General features: G+C 32.8%; 2 long non-coding RNA genes across 4 annotated transcripts in view; one reads left to right on the top strand and one right to left on the bottom strand.

The window, feature by feature from the left end:
- Window positions 1-7405: 7405 nt before the first annotated feature.
- Window positions 7406-24820, bottom strand: part of LOC105662908 (uncharacterized) — a 32075-nt gene continuing 14660 nt past the window's right edge. The window contains exons 2-3 of the long non-coding RNA XR_013040550.1: window positions 8397-8493; window positions 7406-8014 (exon numbers count right to left, since the gene is read on the bottom strand). This is a non-coding gene — a long non-coding RNA (uncharacterized LOC105662908). The remainder of the gene's footprint in view (window positions 8015-8396; window positions 8494-24820) is intronic.
- LOC143265885 (uncharacterized) lies at window positions 11978-15219 on the top strand. Of its 3 annotated transcripts, XR_013040664.1 has the most exons (4): window positions 11978-12589; window positions 12746-12958; window positions 13134-14318; window positions 14665-15219. It is a non-coding gene; the product is annotated as an uncharacterized LOC143265885 (long non-coding RNA). The 3 variants fall into 3 exon arrangements; XR_013040665.1 differs by having other exon boundaries at window positions 11978-12958; window positions 13260-14318; XR_013040663.1 differs by having other exon boundaries at window positions 11978-12958.

Here is a 24820-nt window from a genome sequence, read left to right as displayed (position 1 = left end):
CTCAAACGCAAATCCGAACGCATAAAGTTTATCTCTTTAGAATTTTCTCGCGCTGTTAGTGATTTGACAGACAAAGGTATTCATGTGGCACGAGCCACATGAATTTTTATGTTCGGCTACAATCTGCATATAATGACGAAGATGATTGGACCGGATGCGCCGCTCCCACCACTTGCGAATCTTTATCTCAATATTCAATTAAAGAACCTAAATTTGTTGCCTGAAATGCGACGATTGAACTTCGCAACTGATATCAATGACATCAACGATACATGTTTTACAGATTTTACTACTTGGAATACGATAAAATCCCATTATATTGCAACCGATGGAGGGGTTGGAAATTCTTCCAGTTAGCTGAATATTGGGCTAATGAAACAGTGTAGCAATGAGGAAATGATAATGAGTTATCAGAAAAATTAAACGAGTATTTTATTATTTTATTTACTCTCATTTCTATACAGTTTTGTTTTTCTTTGTGCAACACTGTGCAACCATGTTCTGTATGCAGTGTGTGCTATTACTTTATTCATTCTTTTGTATTGTTAAAACTCTACTAGTATATTAATATGAAATTATATAGTTATTTATACAAGTATGTAATTATAAAAATATTTAACTATTTAGTTATTTATGAATTTTGCTTTCATTTTTGTGAAAGAAAGAGTACAATATAAAAATGTTTCTTTTATGCATTTGTCGTCACATTTCTTTATTTTAAATTGTTCCAAGTGTCAATATATTGTTCTAAGTCCTATTGCAATTGTTTAAGTTCCAAATGTTGCTAAAACCAAAGTATTTATTAAAAAACAATAAAGAAATATTGCTTTGTATAGAGATGCGCAGTACGCATGCGCACGGCGACAAAGTGACATTAGTCACTTTTGTGGTCCAAAATTGTAACACATAAAAATACAAAAGAAAGATAAAAGTGTATAGTACAACATAACAAAAACTGCTCATAAATTTAGATTTTCATGCTTCATTAAGTTTAAAGCGTTTCATTTTGGTTTCCCTTATAATTCGATGGTGGCCAGTGATCAATAAAGTAAAATTTCCCATGGTATACAGTTAACCCTGATATTCGAGTTTCGAGGAAAAGTCCGCAAAATTTCAGTCGGATCAAAGACCCGTTTCCCACACGGGCTTCCTGTAAGATTTCCTTCGACAGAAAGTTAGCAGGGTCGTGTCAGGTAATGAAATCCGTTGTATGGGTACCCATATGAGTGTATCTGCGAGTGCGTGGCCTAGTTCCGAGAACGGCAATAGAAAAATCAGTGTCAGTGGGGAACAGATAGGAATTCCTTGGCAAGCCGTGGGAGAGTCCTTCAGGACAACGATTAGCCATTGAAATCTCTTCTTCCGGTCTTTTATCTGTTCGAAGACACGGATTTTCTGATTGCCTCGCAACTCCTTCACGAGGGGAACATTCGCTTTTATCGTGCCTCTTAAAAAACAAACGAGCATCGTGTGAATCTTATTCACTTGCTTTATGCACGTTCTTAACCCTTCAATCATCTCTTGATACGATCAATCGGAACCAAGTTTCGTTTTGAAGTACTTATGAATCTTTTTTCATTCACACATAAATTTGATGTTTTGAAATTATATTAATTTTAACTATATTTATTAATTTATTTAATTTCATAGAATTTTGATGCTGAATTTTCTTGACGTTGTACAATTGATCATATTTAGTTTTATTTATTTTGTACAAGTTGTATTTATTTATTTATTGTGTACACTTATGTGAACAAACAATATTATGCATTTGTCTACACATGTGATGTAATATTTGTTACACGTGTGATTTGTTTGTTTCATATTATACAAATGTACATATGGTATTTACACATGTGATGATACTTATTATAACATTTATTAGCACATGTGTTGGATTCATAATGTATTATAATTTATTGTACGAATATACATATTATATTAATGCACATATTTGTTATAATTTCTTACACACATATGCATACCATACTTATGTGTAACATTAATAATCTTTACTATAATTGCACATTTCATACTTATGTATTAACACATTTAATACCGCAATTATGTATTATATTAATTACTACAATCATACGAAGTTGATTCTTTAAAATTTTATGAAATCTTTCGATAAAAAATAAAAATTAAAAACTTCAACAACCTGAAGATTATGCGAAACACTCAAAACATATTGAAAAAAGGAAGAGTACACGATAAACGAATTATCACGCAATTAACCTCCGATATTCGTGTTAATTAACATCTCTGTCGGCAGAATTATTGCGAGGAATATTTTAAGCAAAAGAACTTGCAATTTAGAAAGGGCCACGAACGGTTGATTGGCGAGCTGTTAAGGGGTTAACCAAACAATGTCTTCCCGTGCATTCTTGCCGGTAATTTATGGCAGAATATTAGGGTACCATGAGCCACCCGAAACTTCAGCCACGGTCAATGCACTGTCGCACGTGGGCGTGCTTCCATTAGGAACACTGTGTCGCATTCCATCGCGAATTTCTTTTTTTCAAACGCCTTCGGTCGTTCTTCTCTTTTTCTCGATTCTCACGCGGTTTCATAATCACGCGCATAATAGGAAGCGTAACGGAGAGAAACGCGATACGAGATGTGTAGAAACGTAACTAAGTTCTGTGCTAATTATTTCCTTGCTGAATAAATAAATCGTACGTGATCAGAGTTTTGTGTTAATTACGTTATTTCCGCAGTGCACAAACAAATTAAGCCGATGCGAGGGGAACTTTATCGAAGTGTAATCAAGCTTTAGGTCGAATTTATTTCCTTAGTGCAGAAACAAATTAAGCTGCAAAATATGAAACGAATATTATCAGAGAAGTGTGTGAATGTTATCAAGTTTTGTGTCGATTAGATTATTTCCTTACTACGTGATATATAGTATAAAAACGTGATGACAGAAGTGGATAGGTAGATGTGATGAAACTTTATTTTCAGCAAACTTGGTCAAAAGTTTACTTGTATCAAACTTGATAGTTGCTTTTACATTAAAGTGTTTAGTGACATTATTTATCATTGGATAAACATGTTCTTCATAAAATAATTTTAACCTTGATAGTTATTTATTTTTAACCTTGATATTTATGTTAACCCTGTGACCATCTAATAGTAATTTGAAAAATATATTAAACATAAGACTCTACGATATTCTCTACGAAATAATTCTACGATTTTAAATTGTTCAATCATTATATACTGATCAACTTCGCTCAATAAGTGACAAAGTAAAATAACTATTAAATTTTAGTAGAATTTCGTGGTTAAATAACCAAACATAACGAAAATTAATGGAAACTGAGTCAATTATTCGCATGGCTGACTTCAAGTTAGAGAGAACTAAAATTGAAAATTAAAAGGCCTTTTATTAAATTTTGATGGAATATTTTTGAATCATTTTGTAAGATATTCTACTTTAGGTTATAAGTGTGATTTACAAAATTATGATTTAATTAATTGTTACTCGAAACTTTCAAAGTAATTACTGTTTTTAATATTACTGACACTTTGAATTCCCACGTTAAATTTGTTAAAAATTGTCATTAATTTTAATGTTATTTTCATCATACTTGGTCAAAAGTTTACTTGCATCAAACTTGATAGTTAGTTGCTTTTACATTAAACTGTTTACCGATATTATTTATCATTGGATAACTAAACACGTTCTTCATAAAATGAAACGATGTTCTCTATAAAATGAAAACATGCTTTTTACAAAACGAGTGATCCATAAAATTTCAAACAGGAAATTATGCGTCACCCTAATATGGCGTATATGGAGACAATGTGTTAACTTACACTTGCTGTTACCTCATCCTTGAAGTATACTCTTCGTACAGTTCTAATGACGTGATGAAAGTAACACTTTTTCTAACTTTCACCAAAGTTTTCAGACAATTTTCATAATTGCATGTGCATGATACCTGTTTTGTTGATCGACACCGAGCAATGACACGAATCGCACGCAGTGGTTGAACTGAATTAATAATTCAGGTCACCCAAATAAATTCCTACCATTTCGACTTTCTTGTTAATATTCATAGTTAAACTATTCGTATTAAATCACTTGTTAGAGCGTTCTTAGATATCTTATAAGTTCCCATAGGTAATTTCAATAAATCGTGTGTGGTTTGTAGGTTAGATTTCTGTTTTGGAAAACGCGGTAGGGGACGAAAGTAACGTGTTACTATGGGGACGAAAAGAACTGCGCCAAAGGTGATGTACTATACGTGTCATAACTGTAATTGGAAATAGATAAATAAGCCACATACGATACCGAAGAAATGTTCAAAGCTATGCCTTCTATTTTTCGTTATTTAAATATACGGGTATTTCTATCGCTGCTCAAAATATAATATATTTATTCAAGTATTTCTGTTCATCTTTTATTATAAAAATCCCATTCTGCGTTAGAGAAGGTATTTTTCAATTCTCCACAAAATTTCGTCCTGATGAGTCAGAAGTTAAGCAAGGATTAAAAATAAACAAAGAATAAAAGATAAACAAAGTTAATTTTTTTATGTCCATGTCAATAAATCTTCCACGGAGAGTTAATAAATTTTGAAAATCAGTTTTAAAAATTCTGCATTGAAACACATACATAATAATAAGAAACAGCAACCATATAAACGTTTTATTTTGTACAGCTGCTGATGCAGATGTTCTACCGTTATATTACCACCGAGGAATCGTCTTCTACAAGTATGTACACAGTTTTAACATAGCCTCTCAGCGGGACGTATAAAATTGGGGAAGTTCTAGGAATCGGTTTATTTTTATAGCGCGTAAACAGAGAGTAAAATGTTGATATGGTACGGTCATAAAAACCGTCTCCTAGGGGATTATTTGTATTAAAGATGTGGAACACTTGTAGATTCCTGCAGGCTTGCGTGGCTAACGAGGTAATTTGTCAATTGAGTTGTAAATAAAGAACCTATGATTTATCCGTTCTAAAAAGAAAGTAACATCTGAGCAGAAAATATAATAATTGATAATGTTGTTAACGTAACAGATTTGTAATATTGTAATAACTTGATACATTAATTTACAAATTTAATACTTTGATAATTTGATATTTCACAATTCGATGATTCAATAATTCAATAATTCAATAATTCAATAATTCAATAATTCAATAATTCAATAATTCAATAATTCAATAATTCAATAATTCAATAACTCAATAACTCAATAATTCAACAATTCAACATTTCAACAATTCAACAATTCAATAATTCAAACATTCAATCATTCAATCATTCAATAAATCAATATTCAAATAATTCAGCAATTCAGTAGCTAAAGAAAATACTTTAAAAATCGATAACAACAAATAGATATAATATCGCTTACAAAATATTTGTTACATTAAATATTTGCAAGTAAATATTTCGGCACCTGTTACTTTTATGTAAATACTTCTCTAAAGGTCATAATTCAGTCGCAATTAAATCCGTTCATTTGCACATCGCTTCCCACAATTGAATCGGCAGAAAAGGAGAATCTGCTGCAACTATCCGATATTATCTATCATAATTACAGATCGACGAGACATGTAGTCTTCGGGATACAGGAAGATTGTCACGTGCCTAATTGACGTGGTATCCCCGTGATTATGGCTGAATCACGCGAAACTCGTAGTCGGCTAAAGATAGCCAGGATGGAAGAAAGCAAGGTTCCCCTTTTCTTCGATAGTTATCGTTTCTCGTCCGCGCGTAGTTAAACACCATATGGCTGGTTTTTGTTCCGTCGAGGAAATGGCGAAGGGAGGCAAGGTTATTTATTACATTTACCTTCTTACCTACGGAAGTCTGGGCTATTGCACTGAAGCCTATTGTCGATCGAAGAGCAGGTTCAAAGAAGGGAGAGCCCGTCTTGAAACAACACGGGTCACATGCCACCCGTGTCGAACCACCCTTTGTCTTTTTCGAACGGACAAATCCTCGAATTTGTTTACGAGCCCGTAGGGAATTAATCGCACGCGAACTTCGTCGCAGAAAATTTGACGAACGCTCGGTTAAATTGCCGGCCATTACGAGGGTTGCGAACCACCGTTTCTCTCCGGTAATTTGTCTTCGTTGCACGAATACAAAGGAGAACACTGGTTTTACATGTGACCGACAAAGTAGCCTACGCTTCTTCGATTAAGAAAAATTCGGGATAATTTTCGGACCTGCTTACACCTGGCGTGGTGAAAGGGGACCGAGAAACAGGTGATTTTCGGGAATTTTTAAGAAGCTTACAAGTCAGGAACGAAAATACTTTATTGCATATGTTTTGAAGGTGAATTTTTTTTAATCCAAAATTGTAGACAACACCCTGTTTCAGAGGGTATATTTTCTATTTGAATTTTGAATATTTTATTGAAAATATAAATTTTTGTTAGATTTTAACTTTTAAGAAGAAATGAATGATAATATTACCACTATTACTAATAGTATTAGCAATAATGTTATTAATAATAATAACAAAATAGTAGCAATAATAATAACAATAGTAATATTACTAATTTTGTAATAATATTAATATAGCAAATAAATGTAACGAAAAGAATTTCTCAGGAAACTCCTCTCACATGTTGCAGAACGTTAAAGGGTATGAAAGAGACGACGGAAGTCGTTGGTGAACGGCAATCTGCAATGGAGGAAGTACGATCTAAGAGTAGATTGTTCATTTTCCTTAGAGCAATCTAGCAATACGGATGTACTGTCGGTCAAAACTCACGAAACGTCACACAAGACTGCCTACGCGTTGGATTTCATCTTCCACGACTTCCTTCACCACCTTGCGGTTGTACCCTGCTTACTTTTCTTGCTTGTGACCTGATACACCACTAATTTCGTGATTACCCTCGTATAACGAGTACGGTGACAGAGGAAACTCGATGGGCCCTTTGTTTACCGATAAAAACCCCTGCTTCCACAAGGGAAGCCAAGTTTTCTCAGCCTTGTCCTCGCGGTAAATACTGTTATTTCAAATTATTTAGCCTCTTTGAATATTCTTTTTTAGTTACCTTTTTTGTCTTATTCGATTTTCTTTATTTCAAAGAATTTTTGTAAGATAAATTTCTATGAAACAAATTTTCTTTATCGTCTTCAGGAATTTTTCTTTAAAATGAAGTTTTATAGAGTAAACTTTCTTCTTCATCTTTGAGAATTTTTATGTATTAACATTTTATAAGATAAATTTCTATGAAACAACTTTCTTTATCATCTTTAAGAATTTTTTTTTAAATGAATTTTTATAAAGTAAACTTTCTTCCTCATCTTTGAAAATTTTTTTGCAAAATAAATTTTTGTGAGATGCTCTTATAAAATTATGAAGACACTTCCGTACAAATGTGTTTTGACTTTTGTGGAGATTAAGGATCATGGTATTATAGTTAGTGTATCATCCATTATTTATTTTTCTACTTCAAGGTAAACATAAGTAAATGTCGAATCCAGTGTTAATGTTAAATTTTGAATAATGCCAAAAATATATTCTGCCAGAAACGAAAGTATTTTTGAGTAACGAGTGACTCGGTATTTTCGATCGATTTTGTAAAATATTGGTAAACAATTAGTTAGAGGATCACCCTGTATATCAGTGTCGCAAAGGAAGTGAAGATTTCTGTGAATGCATCTGCTTGCCATGCAGAAGCAGCACATCTTAGGCTCGGCATTCTCATTCTTCTCCTTATAGGCTGATGACGCGAGCAAAGGAAGTTGTAGCATTCCTTCTTGTAAAAATCCCGTTCCTGATGCATAATGCACTTGCAGAAATTCAAACGCGCGCCTTCAATTTGCATGTGTCCATCTCATTTAGTTTTCGTTGCTACCAGAAATGAAATTATGCAAACGAAAACAGCATTGCTGATACTGACAATGAAACTGCTAAATGATTGTTCGTTAATGAGCCCTCGAACTTCGTGCAGCATTAACGGGACTGCTCTCGTTTTTTCACCTCATGATTATTGCATCAAATATAAATATCAGGATTCCTCTTCAGCCTGCAATTGTTAGGTGGTTATTAATATTTTTATACCTTTATATTTTTATATTTATTTATTTCTATATTTTTATATTTTTGTATTTTTATATTTATTTATTTATATATTTTTATATTTTTGTATTTCTATTTTTGCAATAAAATCAGACTAACAGAATATTCTAATATTTATCTAATTTATCAATACATAAGAGTATCATCAATATACTATTTCACATAACATTATAATAAATATAAAAATATACTGTTTATATAAAATATAAACATTATAATAAATAAATATAATAAATTAAAATAAACATTATAATAAAGAAGTTTTATTAAATCATAACACAGTAATTTTTATTTATCTTCAGTTTTATTTACCTACTGCAAGTACTTACTTTTCGTTTCGCTTTCATTTTATTGGCGCGTAATTTAAAATTGTTCGAAGTAGTTTTGTAACTCGAGAGGTATGCGGCAACCCACAGGTAGCAGATGCTGTGAACCACAAAAGTTTATTGCTCGTTAAATTGCAACATACACTTTACAGCTCAATGCATATTGTAAGCTTTATTGTTTTCAAACTTTTTTTTCTGCAACACAAAGAACATTTATCAGTTGTTATTCGGAAGTATTGTACTCAATGAGTACGTTGCAACAATATTTATGTGAGGTTTCTGTTTCAGTATATAAAAATTTTCACATACTGAAAGGTGCATTTTAATGTAAATAATAATTGTTATTAATTGTTGATAAATTTAAGTAAATATTACACTATGTAATCGATTGAAATTAATGTCGAACTAAATTCAAAAAATTTTAAAATTAAATTTCTACATTTTCAAAATTCTATATTTTTATATCATTACATTTAAAACGCTATATTTTGAAGTTTATATATTCCCAAATTGAGAATTTAAGATTTAACAGTTCTTTAATACCTATAATTTACAAGAAGACCATCCAAAGATCGTTAAAATTATTACCAAATTATTAAGAAAAATTGCAGTCCCGAAATGAACGTCAGTTTACATTAATTCGCTTCATCATTCAAATTTAACTCATAAATACATAATGTCCCTGTTCCTTAACATTATTTTCACTCAATAAAGTATGCTTGTAGCGTGCACCCCCTCGCGAGCTTCATCAATTACGCGAAATTCTCATCCCATTAATGCGCGATGGCGAGTTAAAAATAAGCGAGTCGCGTTAATTTAATCTTAACGACGACAAACGTGACGATCCACGTTGCTAGTAATATACAGGCTCGAAATGATGCCACAAGATCGTTAAATTCAGTAGCTTAATACGGAAATACTGCTTAAATATGGAAATATTTAAATGTAAGTTCGAACGACTCAACGTTTAGATTATGGTCAATGTGACATAAAATCTGTGACGTCATTCGGGACAAATTTTATTTTTATCGCTCGCAAAATGATTTACTTTTATCCTTGTGAATTGTGGAAACAATTGTAGACATTGATGAGCTATTGATTCGAATTTTATTATTTAATGTTGTATTTTTAATTGTCTTTTTCAGGAATTCACTCCTTATAATTATATCTTTTTAAATCACCTGTTTATAACTAACCTAACTTTACGTCTCGAGTCATCTTAATAAAATTTAAGTACATTTTTAACCTGTTGCAGTTATAGTATTTTAAGTTCTACTGTAAATGTATACTCATTCATAATTTCGTTTATAAAAATAACTTCTTTTTACAAAATCACAATACATTCAACAAAACCACTGTACTTGATGATAAGTAAGCGACGAAGTGACACTTGTAAATGACACAGTAAGAGGTTATAAAACAATAATGGTAATCTTTCACAATAATGGTAATCTTATGTGTAGTTTCTTTTCTCAAAGGTAAATAAATATTTTCTCAAAGGAAAATACAATAAAGTATGAAATATTACAGTGGTACTTTTTGGCGGGAAGAGCAGGCTATAAAGTTCAGTATGAAAGAAAAACTACATTATAGCTTCGTTCACTGTCATGTGTTGTTTTGGTTTATGCTTGAGTGGCATGCTCGGACAGCGTTGGTTTCTTTTCTATGTTAAAATCTATGACAGATAATACGAAACTTTTTCAATTCGGCATTTCGTTTCTTACACACGCGATCTGTTCTCTGCTACAATTATAAATAACAAATATTGTTCGCATTATCGATAGAAAGAATGGAAAAGTGGGTTAATTCGCGACACGTGAAAACCATTAGCCTTTGAAACAAGGGTGCTCCCCTAGTTCGCCATTTATCCTCGTGTGCCTACACACTGTCACATGTTTCAGTTACGGGATAATCCGATCGAAATGGTGTTTACAATGTTAAACCGCTGTCCTGCATCTGTTGCAGGGGAGCTTTAATCTGTATAATGTTATCTACAGCAAGATAACTCAAACGAAAAGGGAAAGTTGAGAAGATGAAGTAATACTTTGTTGACGCGTTATTAATATATTAACACGGTGATTACACGCTGCAGTTTTTATATTTGATCGATAAACACCCGGAACATGTACAACAGTGTTTAAATAAAATATGTATGCCTTGACAGATTTTTATTAGATTGTAAGCATTCTTTGATATTCTGTTTAAGTTTATGATATTTATTATTAAGTCTGTTGATATTTATTTAAGTATATTAATTAGATAACGACGCTATTTTGTTTTTCACAATATGGCTGATAAATCGACTTAAATTATTTCACGAATTGTTATAATAATAATAATGTTGTAAATAACTCAATACATTGAAACACTAATTTTGTGAGAATCAATTTTACATGCATTTTAACTTCATGACAACGTGAAATTTACTCCCACAATAAATAATAGTAATAAAAAGAAGTAAGCCTGAAACGATCTGTAAAATGTTCCTCGGCGAAGCAAATACCTTAGTTTACAAAATGAATTCTCGTTATCAGATTCTTCTGAAATCATTTCTAACTTCTTCATACTTTTTTTTCTTGATCTGACCCCTCCTTCTATATGCTTATACTTTTTATTTTAGATCGTCGTTTTCGAAAGAATGCTGTTTGGTCAAGATCGACTTGTATACGTGTGTACCTGTGTTGCACCGACTAAATGAAGTTCAATAAACCTCCGTGGACTTCGACTTCGGCGTTCTCTTTATAGTGTTCTCGAATGCATAATTAAGCAATCGTGAAATTAATTAAAATCATTTCACACTAGTTGCACGACACGTTGCGTTTTCGAACGAACAAAATTGAAGTTGCAGTTTTATTCATCTTGTAATAATTACAACGAACTGGTTTCTGTCGAGGCAATGAAAAATTTCCTTTGGGAAATTATTTATTATTGCTGATGGAACTACAAAGTGAACATGTTTCTTGTTTTAAATTAAAAATACATGGCAGATTATTTGTAGTCACATTAATTTTTGTATTTATAATTGATACATGTCAAATGTTTAGAACTTAACAATTTGTGAATATTACTTACACTTTGAATAGAACTGTTGGATTTTTTTATTTTATCGTGTTTTGTTTTTGATATTCACTTCCGGTATGAAAGGTAATGTATCTGTAGGGATTAGTTCTTTAGTTTAATTATAGATACATCAATTATAATATTGTTAAACAATTCAACATTCTCTTATACATATGTTAATAATTATTAATATAAAATAATGTTAATATTATGTTATATTGTATTTTATATTAATAATTATTACAATTATTTATTTAGTAATTACATGAATTATTATTAAATTATTTATTTATGAACACATATATTATTTGAAAATTAAATACAGTGGGTAACAAAAGTAAGTAAACACTTTGATCTTGTGGCAAAAGAACATTTGTGTCAAAGCAAATATGTAACTTCAAAAAACGAATTGTATGAGTATCACTGCTGTAACTGCATATTCGCGTTATGCAATGAAGAATACGATATCGGTCATTCAATTAACCTTAAATTAAAGAATAAATAAATATGTAACAACTTCACATAGTAACGGCAGTGATACTCATCACTGACGGTCGTCTTTTTTGTACGAACGTTTTTCGGATTTCGTGCTAATAATTTTCCTAAACGTTTGAAAGTTTAAAAATTTGAAAATATGAAGAAATTTGGAAATTTAACACTTCGTGGAACAGAAAATTTATGAACTTGAAAATTTTAAAACAGAAACATGATTATTTGGGGAATTGAAAATTTAGAAATTTAGAAATTTAGAAATATGGAACTATTGAAATATGAAGATGGAAACTGGAAAACTTGAATAACTACAAAATCCAAAAATTGGAAAATTTGAAAATAGAAACTTGATAATTTGGCAAACTAAAAATAGAAACTTGTCAATTTGGCAAACTAAAAATAGAAACTTGTCAATTTGGCAAACTGAAAATAGAAACTTGACAATTTGGCAAACTGAAAATAGAAACTTGACAATTAGGCAAACTGAAAATAGAAACTTGACAATTTGTCTAACTGAAAATTTACAAATGTGCAATATTTAAAACTTAGTTTAAAAAATATTGAAGTACAAATCAAGAAAGAATATAAAAATACTGAAATATTGAAATCACTACGGGCCACAAACAAGACACATATCCCATTAGGTGTTTATAATCCCTGAAAAATAATCATAACTTTAATCCCAGTAATTGGTAACTTCAATATCGTTGCAAAACTTGCATCGATGCTCGTTTAATTGAAGTAGATGAAGTTTTTCACTAGTGCAGAAGTGTGATTTCTTGTAATTTAAACGGTTTCAGGTGCGCGTGGAAACATGGTTTTAATTGACGAGAAAAAAGTTTCTATTCGAAACGAGTGAGTTGTAATTAATCTCGCTACTTCAAAGGGTGCTACGTGGAAACTTTCTTTTAATTAAGTTTTATTGAAGCCTCGGATCTCTTACGATCAGGATTTTTATTAAACGACTTACATGCTTTAATTGCTCGAAACATTTTGAATGTTTTCTTATCTTTGTAAGTATTGACTCGATAATTGCAATTCCGTGTACTTTTTTCACTCTGTATATTTCTTTCAACGATTCTTAAAATGTAGGGCACATTTAAAATTAAATATTTTATTTTACTGAAATATAAAATTAAATATTTTCTCAAGCACATAATAACGAGGAACAATTTTATTTAACACTAGATTTACAAAATGGTGGATCCTAGGTTTCACAGGGCGTTAGCTACATTAGTGTGTAGCACACTGATTCAATGGATATTCAAACTAACATAAAAGATATTCATAATAATCTTGATAACCTATTTGCAGGTCACAAAAATCTGAAAGGAATCGATATAACCACCGATTTAACGGACACTCAAACATCCAAAATATATTCACGAAAACATTGATTACCTGCATCGGTAAGAAATCGGTAAAGCAACCAGCGTATCACCGTATATTTATAGTAACATCTAAAAGATATTTACAGTAATCTTAATTGCAAGGCAGAAAAATAAGTAAGCAATTGATAAGGTAACGAATTCATCGGATATTCAAAGCAACATTTAAAAAATATCCATAACCTATGGATTGACAATCTTGATAATCTATTAGAAGATCACAGAAATCAGCAATGAATCGATAAAGTAACGGAATGAACGTAATCTCGTATTAATACTTTTATTCGCAATTTCGTTCCTCCGTTCATCCTTTACCCACTCCAGCTCGGTCTCTCGGTCAGTTCATTGAGTACACGTCTGGTATGCGAGGACTTCTTACCCTGGATCTGGCTGGCAGCCTAATGGCCGACCAAGGAGCAAAGTAGAAGGCTCGTAAGGATGTTCGTGAGCGTGAAACGGGCCGACGAGATAGCTGGGGCTGGCCTTCAACTTACGGAGCCAAGGTTTGGTAGCCGACGGGGGCCTCCCATCAGCCAGGATACGCGTGCGGAAAGGAAGCGAACCCAAGTCTCTTCGAACTTTGCTCGCACAATAAGTATATACAAGTTGCCGATGAAAGGACACCGCGAATTTATGATTGGCTGACAGGTGGCTGCAGTGGGTCCACGCCGGGAACCAGTCCCTGGATTTTAAATCCGACTGGTTGCTGGAGGATCGTTAAATATTCGCCTGCTTCGTTCCTGCTCGAGATACAAGAAACAGCAGGAGTTAGGAAATCTTCCCTATCGCGATATCTTCATCTTCTACTCTTTTTTTTACTTCGCCTTTTCTTTTGAAAGTGGGGCAAGTCCATCTTTGAAAGTGGGACAAGCTTTTTTGAAAGAAGTCTTCTGAAGAATGAAAGTACACTTTTGAAGAGAATGAAACATTTTTTAAAAGAATGAGGATGATGATAACTGTGGATGAAAATATAATGACTTGATCTGTAAGCAATCTGTAGAATAAGAAATTCTCTAATTATTACATTCTATAATTTGTATAACATGTAAAATTAATTTAATTATAATCAATAATTAATGTAAACTTATCCTATAAGTTATGATAATTAATGCAAATTCATCCTGTAACTAATACAGATTTCTATAATAATTAATATAACTGAAAACAAGTCCATCAAATAAAAAATGAACATAGCAAATATTCAAAATATTAAAAACTTTACATTGTATCGAGAAATATGGAATTCCATCGCGAACGACCGAGCTACGTCCAGATAAAACGAAACGTTGCTTTTCTCGGTTATATTAATAACAATAAATTATTTCCAACAGCAGACGAGGCGTATCGTCGTCCAAACGGCTTCATCGCCACGAAACGACTTCTCGCGTGGACACACGCCGATGCTGAGAAACGAAATGAAAAATGGTTTTTCAAGCACGCCATGGAATTTTTCGCCTTCACTGCGCAGGAATTCTGCAAGCCGCGACATTTGCATCTTTCCGCAAGCGGTAAGATTGTTCATCGTGGCTGCACATCACGACCTACGTACAGGACACCCTGGCACGTCAATGATTGCAAGCGACTTCCTGAAGGCTGTTCACCGAACATGGAAAAAATAAAAACAACAACCGGAGAACACTTTTCAAGTATCCTGCCTCGCCATATTTCATCGACCACGGAATTCGTGTTTTTCTGTGTTATGCTTTGTCGCGGAAAACGGAAACTCTGGACATGTAAACAAGAGGAATTTTTATGTTTCTCTGTGGATTTTTAATTGAATAATGTACGCTATTTTGGGGAAATTGTTTGTTTATATGGTTATAGGGAATATTAATGTTTATAGTTGTACATTAATAAGGATGTAATAAATAATACAGTTTATAATTGTATATTGATATGTTTATAATGGATAGCAAGGTTTATAGTTATATATGAATATATTTATAGGGAGTTGTGCATTAATAAGGATGTAACGAATATCAAAGTTTATAGTTGTATATTAATATGTTTATAATGAATAGCAAGGTTTATAATTGTATATGAATATGTTAATAGGGAATAGTAAAGTTTGTAATTGTATATGAATATGTTTATAGGGAATAGTGTAGTTTATAATTGTACATTAATATGGTTATAATGAATGTCAAAGTTCATAATTCTATAGCAATAAGTTTATAACAAATATCAAGGTTTATTTAAGAAATAAATTATAGATTGGATATATGTATTAGATATATAAAGGAATATATCTAATATGTATATATTTACACATTACTTTGAGCTTATCTGAAAGTAAATTTATAGAACTTCTTCTACTTTGAATTTATCTAAAAATTTACTGAATTTCTTTTACTTTACATTTGAAGAAATATTTATGAACTTTGTTATATTAAATTTACCTAAAAATAAAGTTCACAAAATTTCATTTACTTAAACTTGTCTAAAAATAAATTTTTACAGAAGTATCAGTATGTATATAAGTATGTAACATACCACAAAATAATACATGTACATTCAACGCATAATTTCACCCTCTTCCATAAAATGTTTGCTTGAAACATCTTCTGCAAAACAGTTACATAAAATGTCTTCTACAACTCAGTTGCATTAAACGTTTCCCAAAAAACAATAGCATAAAACATATTTTATAACCCGGTTGCATTAAAAGTTTTCAACAACACAACTGTATAAAATATTTTCTACAAAATGGTTGCATACTTGAAACGTTACCCGAATCGATCTACATACAATGCATATTCCGCGACAAAAAAGGAAACTGCTAGAAGAGTACATTTTGATTCGCAGAAGCACGCATGGGAAAGTTTTGCAGTAAAGGTGTACACAGTGCAAAATATTTGATACAATATAAACTTTCCATATTCGTTATCTCGCCATTTATCATGTTTTGCGTATCACAGCCTACGTTGTAGGTATAAACTGGTACCTCGGTGATCACACAGGACCACCCGGGGCCTGTCTCGGATACTGAAACAAAAAAAGGAGAGAAGAAACGTTCTCTCCCCTGGGACTTCTTAACGAATGTCTCCAAAACTTTCGTACATTGCCTAAATCATCTTCGATACCTTTATCGTATTTAAATGTTCTCTGAGCAATACATAGGGTTGGTATAGTACATTTGAAATAGTAGAGGTGTTAAGTTTGAGGGATATAGGATGAAATAAAATCAAGTAAATTGCCAGTGGAATTAAATAGAGACACATTTGAAAATCTAGAAACCTGAGAATTTAGAAGTCTAAAAATCTACCAGTCTACCAATCTAGAAATCCAAGAATCTAAAAATTAAAAAATCTGAGAATTTAAAAATCCATAAATTCAATAACTCAAAAATGTCACTGTACAAAAACGTCAAAATTTCAAATCTTCAACCTGCCTATCCACCATAATCCCTATGTTCCACCATAACTGCACGTGCACATTCATGTACCACCCTCCGTAACTGTGCATCGCTCGATTCAAACCACATCACTTTCCCTCTAAAATATTTACTTCTGACCTCAATGCCAAATGCACAACAAACAAACCCATGAACAAGAGGAAATACAACCTTGACCCGAAATCAGAAAGAAACGCAAACTTGACCTCAGTCTGAAAGAATGACAGGATACTACTGAAAAGTAACTAGTGATGCATATTCCACACGGCTATTTTTAATACGATGCAACTATTCATCATGCCTGCGCATCACGGGTCACATATAGCTGCGACTTCTAAAGGCTGTATCGCAGAAGAGGAGAAACCGAGATGGAGGATCTCCTTTTCCTTCTGTCTTTTCCTTGCAATTCCTTCACGAGCCTCGCCAAAACATCCTGCATCGGCTGACGCCTGTTCCAGGTATAAAAGCTACAACGATCGCGATGATTCCGTCCGTGTGTATACACCGTGGATCGTAAATTGTCGTACAACAAAAGTAGAAGTTCTATGATGAGGAATCAATTGAAATGATACAAGTTTTTGCTGTGAGGGGCTACATCTTGAAAATGAGAGTTGAAGGTTGAACGAACAGGCAGTATTTCGTGTTTAGAAATTGCTGAGGAAATTTTAGGTGCGGAGTTTAGGAGGGGAGGTTTTATAACTCAGGGTGTGTTCTTAACGTGGAATTGTAGAAATTTCGAAATCGGACTATAGAATTTTACGAAAGTGATAATGATTAATTCACATATAAGATAAAATTCACATATATGGAAGCTAGACATGTAAATGAAAAAGCTAGAATTAGAATTGCATGTACATTAGAATTTAAATACAGAATTCCACACATGTGAAAGTCTTATAATATGGAATTTTACACGAGCCTAAATCTTAATTTCACATATATAGAATTAAATTCTATAAAATAGAATTTCACATAAATCAAAATTGCAAATATAAAAGTCGACGCATATGAAAAGTACAAAATTCAACACACATTAGAATTCTAAATATACATTGAATTCCACACGATTAAAAATTCCATAATTATTATAAATATCATATAAAATTCTACAATTAAAAAACTTTCAAATGCAGACTTTCTTGCAATTCAAAATCCAGAATATAGAATTCCATAATTATCAAAATTCCAAATATTGAATTCCACAGTTACAAAATTCCAAATGTAGAATTCCATACGACTCAATATTCAAGATGTAGAATTTCACAATTACAAAAAACCTAAATGTGGAATTCCACAAATATAAAAATTCAAAATATAGAATTCCAGACGACTCGATATCCACAATGTAGAATTCCACGATCACAACAATTCTAAAAATAGAATTCCACATGATTCTGAATACAAAATATAGAATTCCATAATTAAAGAAATTCCGAATGTAGAATTCCACACATATAAAAATTCCAAATATAGATTTTCACAAAAATTAAAATCCCAAATCCAGAATTCCACTTATATCAAAAACCCAAATATAAAATTCCACGCGTATAAAAATTCCTAAATATAAACTTCCATACAAATCAAAATCTCAAATATATAAAAAAACACTCATAACAACTCAAAACTTCCACACATATTTAGTCCACGAACTATGTCAAAACATTATGAACACTTGAAATAATAATTTACAACACAAGAAGATACAAAACAAAAGCTTGTTAAAAATCTATAATTTCATTGAAAAGTTGCAATCATATGCATAATAATTAGTGGAATAATTAACCTCCCTTGAAATAAAAACTATGGGGTGCAACTTTGTTTTGCTTTCAAAGGACGTGTCAACTTTGTGAATCACTTTTATGAATTAAAATTGTGAATCAAAGTTGATCTCCATATTCGTACGCAAAAGAAACAGAAAAAGAAACATATTGTTACCTAAGTGATAGAAACACGTCGCGTAGATCGAGCGAAGTTAGAATGCATACCAATTGCAAGAATGCATCCGTTGTAAACCGATGAGGAAGAACGTAAAGTAAACAGAATGACGTTTCGTGTCACGATACGTGGACCTTCGTATAAATGGTATATTTGAATAATTACTAACGTCTTCATGTCTTTCTAAAACGTGTTAGAAAAATTAATTAGCTGCCTTTGTGTCCTTCCGCTGTCCCTACAGTGATACGAGATTGAACGTCAATGAAATGAAAAATTTGATAAAAAGATGAGAAGAAATTTCAATTAATATTACTTGGACTAATAAATCCTAGTCTTTTCAAGGATAGCAGTTATTAAAGTTGTATTGAAGTGGACTCTTGTTATATTGCCATTTTCGTTAAGAGCTCTATAACTCATAACGATACTTGGTCGTCATTAAGTTGGTTGCAATTAACAATATCGGTATCGTTTTCGCTAGTTTCAGACATGTTTTAGAACAACTTTAAAGTCTTTTTATTTGATTTTTTCCTGCATGTTTACTCTAAATTTTCAATACACATTCGCGTGTGGCAGCTGGTGGAGCCGCTAGTAAATAAAACATGATACCGGTGTGCACGATTGTTTCGCGTGTTGCACCGGATGACACGACGATGCCTCGTCTCGAATCTCTCGCAGATCGTCGGTACGAGATTTCGTTGGTGAATGGCAGCCGTCGTACAGCACACGTCGGGGTATGCGATGGGTTTCGATAAAGAGAGACGGAGCCGCTAATCGAACAAGCGCCATTCTCTTGTCCGGTGAATTCTGCTTTTGATTATGCACGCTGCATCGAAGATGATGCCTTCTTTCAAAAGCACCAGGCGTCATTCACGCGTGCACGCACACGCGTCACTCTTCCAGGGTTGTTTCGCGTGATTTGCCGTTGGCCAGACAACGGCTAATTGACACCAACCGCAGCTTGCCATCTTCTACTGAACGTCTTTATTAATTCGGCAGCGGGGAGAGACACTTCGGATCGAGGTACACCAATTTATTTTGCTTTAACGACTGTGTAATCGACGGCAACGCTGCCTTCTGTAAAAAAACAAGGAGCGAAAAAGGAAAGTTGCCGTTCATTCGTCTCTAGGGATTTTTAGGGTTTCAGGATGGATTAAGGATTTTAGTAAAAATGTGGGTATTCGACGACGATAGACGTCGATGACGACGGGTTCCTGTCGTCAGATCGCCAAAGTCTATGCAGCAAGGATGTCTCACGAGTTTGACCTCAAAATTTCAAGTGGGAGACTCAAAATGGCGGCCTGTGGTACAAACGAACAAATGCAGATCGAGTCTCAGGAGCCTCGCTACGTTCGACAAATATTATAAATACAAGGTTTATGGTGCTTCAATGATTTTGACCTTGAGATATCCTGTCAAGGACTATATTCTGAACAATTTTTCTTTATGCATGCATTAGTCGTTTGGTCTTAGTTTTCGAGATATTTGCAAGAATATACATGTGGAGTTTAAGGTCTCTCCAATAGCCTTGACCTTGGGATACGTTGTTAAGGATGCTGTTTTAAACAATTTTTCTTTATACATACACTAGTTCTTTAATCTTCAATTTTTAGATACGTGCAATATACAATATGCAAAATATGTACAAGATATTTTCACAAATACATGTGACATTTGCAAAACAGAATTAATAAAAAAATAATCAAATTTCAGAATTGTTATATGACTAAATATTTTTATCAGCAATATCTTTATTTATTATTAAATAAGGATGTAATATCTTTATGTTATATCCAAATGTAGTTAGAAATTATATTTTCAAATGTTCAAATTTACATCCAGAATTTTTCAAATTATAACGTGCTAAAATTCTCTGATTATGCTGTCCAATATTTTTCGACGTTCTCGCCGAGCGGACCAAACTCGCTCCGGTGGTCCACGGCCTTGCCACATCGACACCAGTCACGCGAATTCAACCTGAGAATCCGAGTAATTCGAGTACTCGAACGAATTTACCGACCATTCGATCATTGAGATGTTCCAAGCGAGAGGAGTTACCGCCTGCTTGTGAACCGCCCTTTGAACAACTGCCTACATACCTCTTTTGAAAGTCAATGAAACTGATCGAAACTTGTATTTTTATAATTGTTGAAGTACTGGGATAAATGTGGGTTCGATGTACAGTTGCACGAAACTAAACTTCTCTGTTCTTAAGTTTTCGACTGATAGTACTATTATTCTAAAAGTGGGTAGAACCAACCAGTCAAACTGACTATTTTCAGGTGTCATTATTTCAATTTTTGTTTTCGAATGCGAAAGTTTTCAAAGTATTTAAATATTTAAATTATTAATTGTTATGATACATAAAGATTCGGGTGACTAATTGTCATCATACATAAAGACTCAGATGACTAATTGTCACCATACATAAAGATTCAGATGACTAATTGTCATTATACATAAAGATTCAGAAGTCCTATGATCTTGACATTCTTAGATTCCCAAATCCTTAGATTTCTAAATCTTTAGGTATCCAAATCCTGTAGCCTTCAAATACTTATATCTCCAAATTCTTGTATGTCCATATCCTTAGGTCATCAAATCTTTAAATGCTAAAATACTCATGTCCTCAAATCTCTAGATCTACCAATCTTTAAATCCCCAAATTCTTATATCCCTAAACCCTTAGATCCCCAAATTCATAAATCCCCAAATCCTCCAATCTCCAAATCCTTTAAGTCCTCAAATCCTTAAATTACCAAATTCTTATATTCCCATATTCTTAAATCCTCAAATCATTAAAACCCCAAATTCTTCTCTCCTCAAACTCTTAAATCCCCAAATCCCCAAATCCTTAAATCTTCAAACTTTTCTATCTCCAAGTCTTTAAATCCCTAAATTCTTACATTCCAAGATTTTTACGTCCCCAAATTCCTACATCTTCAAACAATTGCATCCCCAAATTTCCAAATTGTCAAATTTCTTAACTTCCACATCCTAAAATTATAAAATCCTAAAATATTCGTACATAAAATGATGAACTGATAGGCTTTTTCATCAATGATTGCGGTATTTTTCATGGGAAGCCAGATTTGCTGTTGACTGTACCATTCAGGCAATACCGCTTTTTCTTCGGTCTTTTTGCAAGGACTCTCGATGTGGATCATCCTTGCTACGTTCCTTTCCCGATTCCCACGTATATTTTATTTCATTATAATGCTTCGCTTGACCCGCTTAATTATTCTGTAATTACCTTCAAATCGTCAGTGACATTCCTAAATTCCAAGTGCCATAAATTGCAAGATTGCTGAATATCCAATACCTCGAATGTTCATATCTCATGAATTCTCAAATTTGTAAACACATACCTAAAGTTCTAAACTACCAAATCTCCAAATTATTGATTTTCTAAATTTCTAAATTACTAAATTTACAAATTTAAAAATGTAAAAATAACAATTAAAAACTCCTGTTCTTAAAATTTTGTTGAGTTTCTAAAAGTCCTAGAAATTCAAAAATTCAAAAATTCGATGATTTCAAAGTCCTAAATTGACAAAATTAGAAAATTCCAAAGACCCAACGACATCAAAGCCATCATAAAAAGCATAGTACAAAAATGTGTCGTAAAAATAACCAAGTGCAAATAACTTGTTCAATCCACTGAAGGCATCTGTTGATCAAATTACAAAACGATAATTCAAACTGTATTTCTGTTGAAAGAAACCAACTTACATCCTTGTGTATCAATTAAAATGCAGTCGGAGAGCGGTTGCTGAAGACGTCCAGCAACAATGTACTTCATCGAAGTAACAGAATGCGAGATGGAAAAACTGTTTGATCGACGTTCAACCTGTTCCACTTGAATAGCACTCTAGCTAGAGGCGTGTTTCTGATAGTGAACGGCTGTTTCGATCGGAATGTTTCAACCTGGAACTAGGAACTAGATTCAATGAACCCAACAATCGTTCAATGATACCGGAAGAATCAATAGAGAAGTCCAAGTGACCTGCCGATTATTGAAATATTAACCAGTCAGAGCAGTTCGCTGATCTATTTCACTGCTGATTGCGATACAAGAATGATCGGCTAAAGTTGTAAAATTATAGAGTATGCCGGCCACAAAACGGTATATAAAGTGAATCGTCCTCCTGTAGGACAGTCCTTCCGTACGATCTGTCCTCCCTCGATAAGTGTCCTACATGTCCTCTTCGATATTTCAAGACTAATCTGTAAATCTCCGTACTCGATCGATGCCGAGCCGATCCGTTGCGAGTGATTTCACGTATTTGTATTCGACACGACGATTCGAAAATTTATTTATTCTTGTTCAATTTACGTTGCCGCTGGAACTGACGCAGCGGTTGAAGGAGTTTTTTCAATCTGATGATTTTTGGACGGGTGAGAAATCGGGACTGAATGTTGATACGGCACTTGCCATAAAATTCGGTACGAAGGATATTTCTCGTTCAGATATTTCTAATATATTGTTAGATGATACATTGACGAAAAATATTCGGTCGATGGAAAAGTACTTATTTAAATAACAATTAATAGGCATAATCACGATGTAAAATGTTACAAATGTTGTTGTTATGCATTTAACATTGCAACGAATAAAATATTTCTTTTATTTATAATATTTTTGACTTGCATTTTAGTCCGTTTCATTGCACAATAGTTGGTAACCTTATGCATATATTAATTATTCTAATGATCGATATGTGATATAACAAGAATAAGAGCTATGAAAACGTCTTGAAGGACGCGTAGTGTTTTATCAAAATCGAATTTCTTTGTTTTTGATGAACTTTAATTGCTTACGTCATGAAAGCATTTTATACGATATCTTGTACGATATTTTATACGATGAATCGAGAGATTGTTGATTGGAATGGCAAAAACTCGGGCAAATCTAATTCTGCACTGGTTTCTTCCGGTATGTTCAATGCAGTGCTATTCTTGTGAAATTTTTGTCGCTTGAGAAGTGTTTTTCATGATTCGTGTATTTGCAGTGAATTATTTTTAAACGGCTTGAGTTTCGAATATAATTAAGTTTTAAAATTCTAAGAATTCCAAAACTCCAAATTCCAAAATTTCAAAATTCCAAAATTCCAAATTTCAAGAATCCAAATTCCAAAGTCCAGAATTCCAGAATTTCAGAATTCCAGAATTCCAAATTGTAAATTCCAAAATTCCAGGACTCCAAATTCCAAATTCCAAAATTCCAAAATTCCAAAATTCCAAAATTCCAAAATTTCAAAATTCCAAAATTCCAAATTTCAAAAATCCAAATTCTAAAATTCCAAAGTCCAGAATTGTAGAATTCCAGAATTGTAGAATTCCAGAAATCCAAATTCCAAATTCCAAATTCCAAATTCCAATATTCCAAATTTCAAAAATCCAAATTCCAAAATTCCAAATTCCAGAATTCCTGAATTCCAAAATTCCAAAATTCCAAATTCCAAATTCCAAATTCCAAAATTTCAAATTCCAAATTCCAAAATTTCAAATTCCAGAATTCCAAAATTCCAGAATTCCAAAATTCGAATTCCAATATTCCAACATTCCAAAGTTTTAAAATTCCAAATTCTAATATTCACAAATTTTTTAATTTCCAAGTCATAAAATCTCAACAGTCACAAAATCACAAAATCGCACATCCCAAAATTAAAAAATTCAAAAATTCCTAAGTTCCAAAATAAAAACCTTAATGTCTCCCAGTTCCAAAATTCCAAACTTCAAAAATCCGAAACTCCAAAATTCCAAACTAAAAATCTCAAAACCCCCAGTTCCAAAATTCCAAACCTCATAAATCCGAAACTCCAAAATTCCAAACTAAAAATCTCAAAACCCCCATTTCCAAAATTCCTAAAATCAAAAATCCGAAACCCCAAAAATCCATAATTCTCTAATAATAATAATTCTTTATCGCAAGAGCCCCGAAAGCCGGAAATTCCAACGTGCAGACAAAACACCCGCGGATACAGTGAAACGATGATTCAGTCGGCGACTCGTTGATTGAAACGCGGAAAGGTTATCGATCGGACGGAGGCAAGGTTGTCGAGTCGACTATTAATTTAATTGCAGGATCACCATGGAGGTGTGCTCTGAATGCAACGGCTGTTTCGACAGTACCACTTGTCCCTTGGAATTCAGCAATG

Source organism: Megachile rotundata, chromosome 15 (genome assembly GCF_050947335.1).
Source record: "Megachile rotundata isolate GNS110a chromosome 15, iyMegRotu1, whole genome shotgun sequence".
NCBI lineage: Eukaryota > Metazoa > Arthropoda > Insecta > Hymenoptera > Megachilidae > Megachile > Megachile rotundata.
The sequence above is the reverse complement of the archived record's forward strand: the minus strand, read 5'-3'. Positions and strand labels throughout refer to the sequence as shown.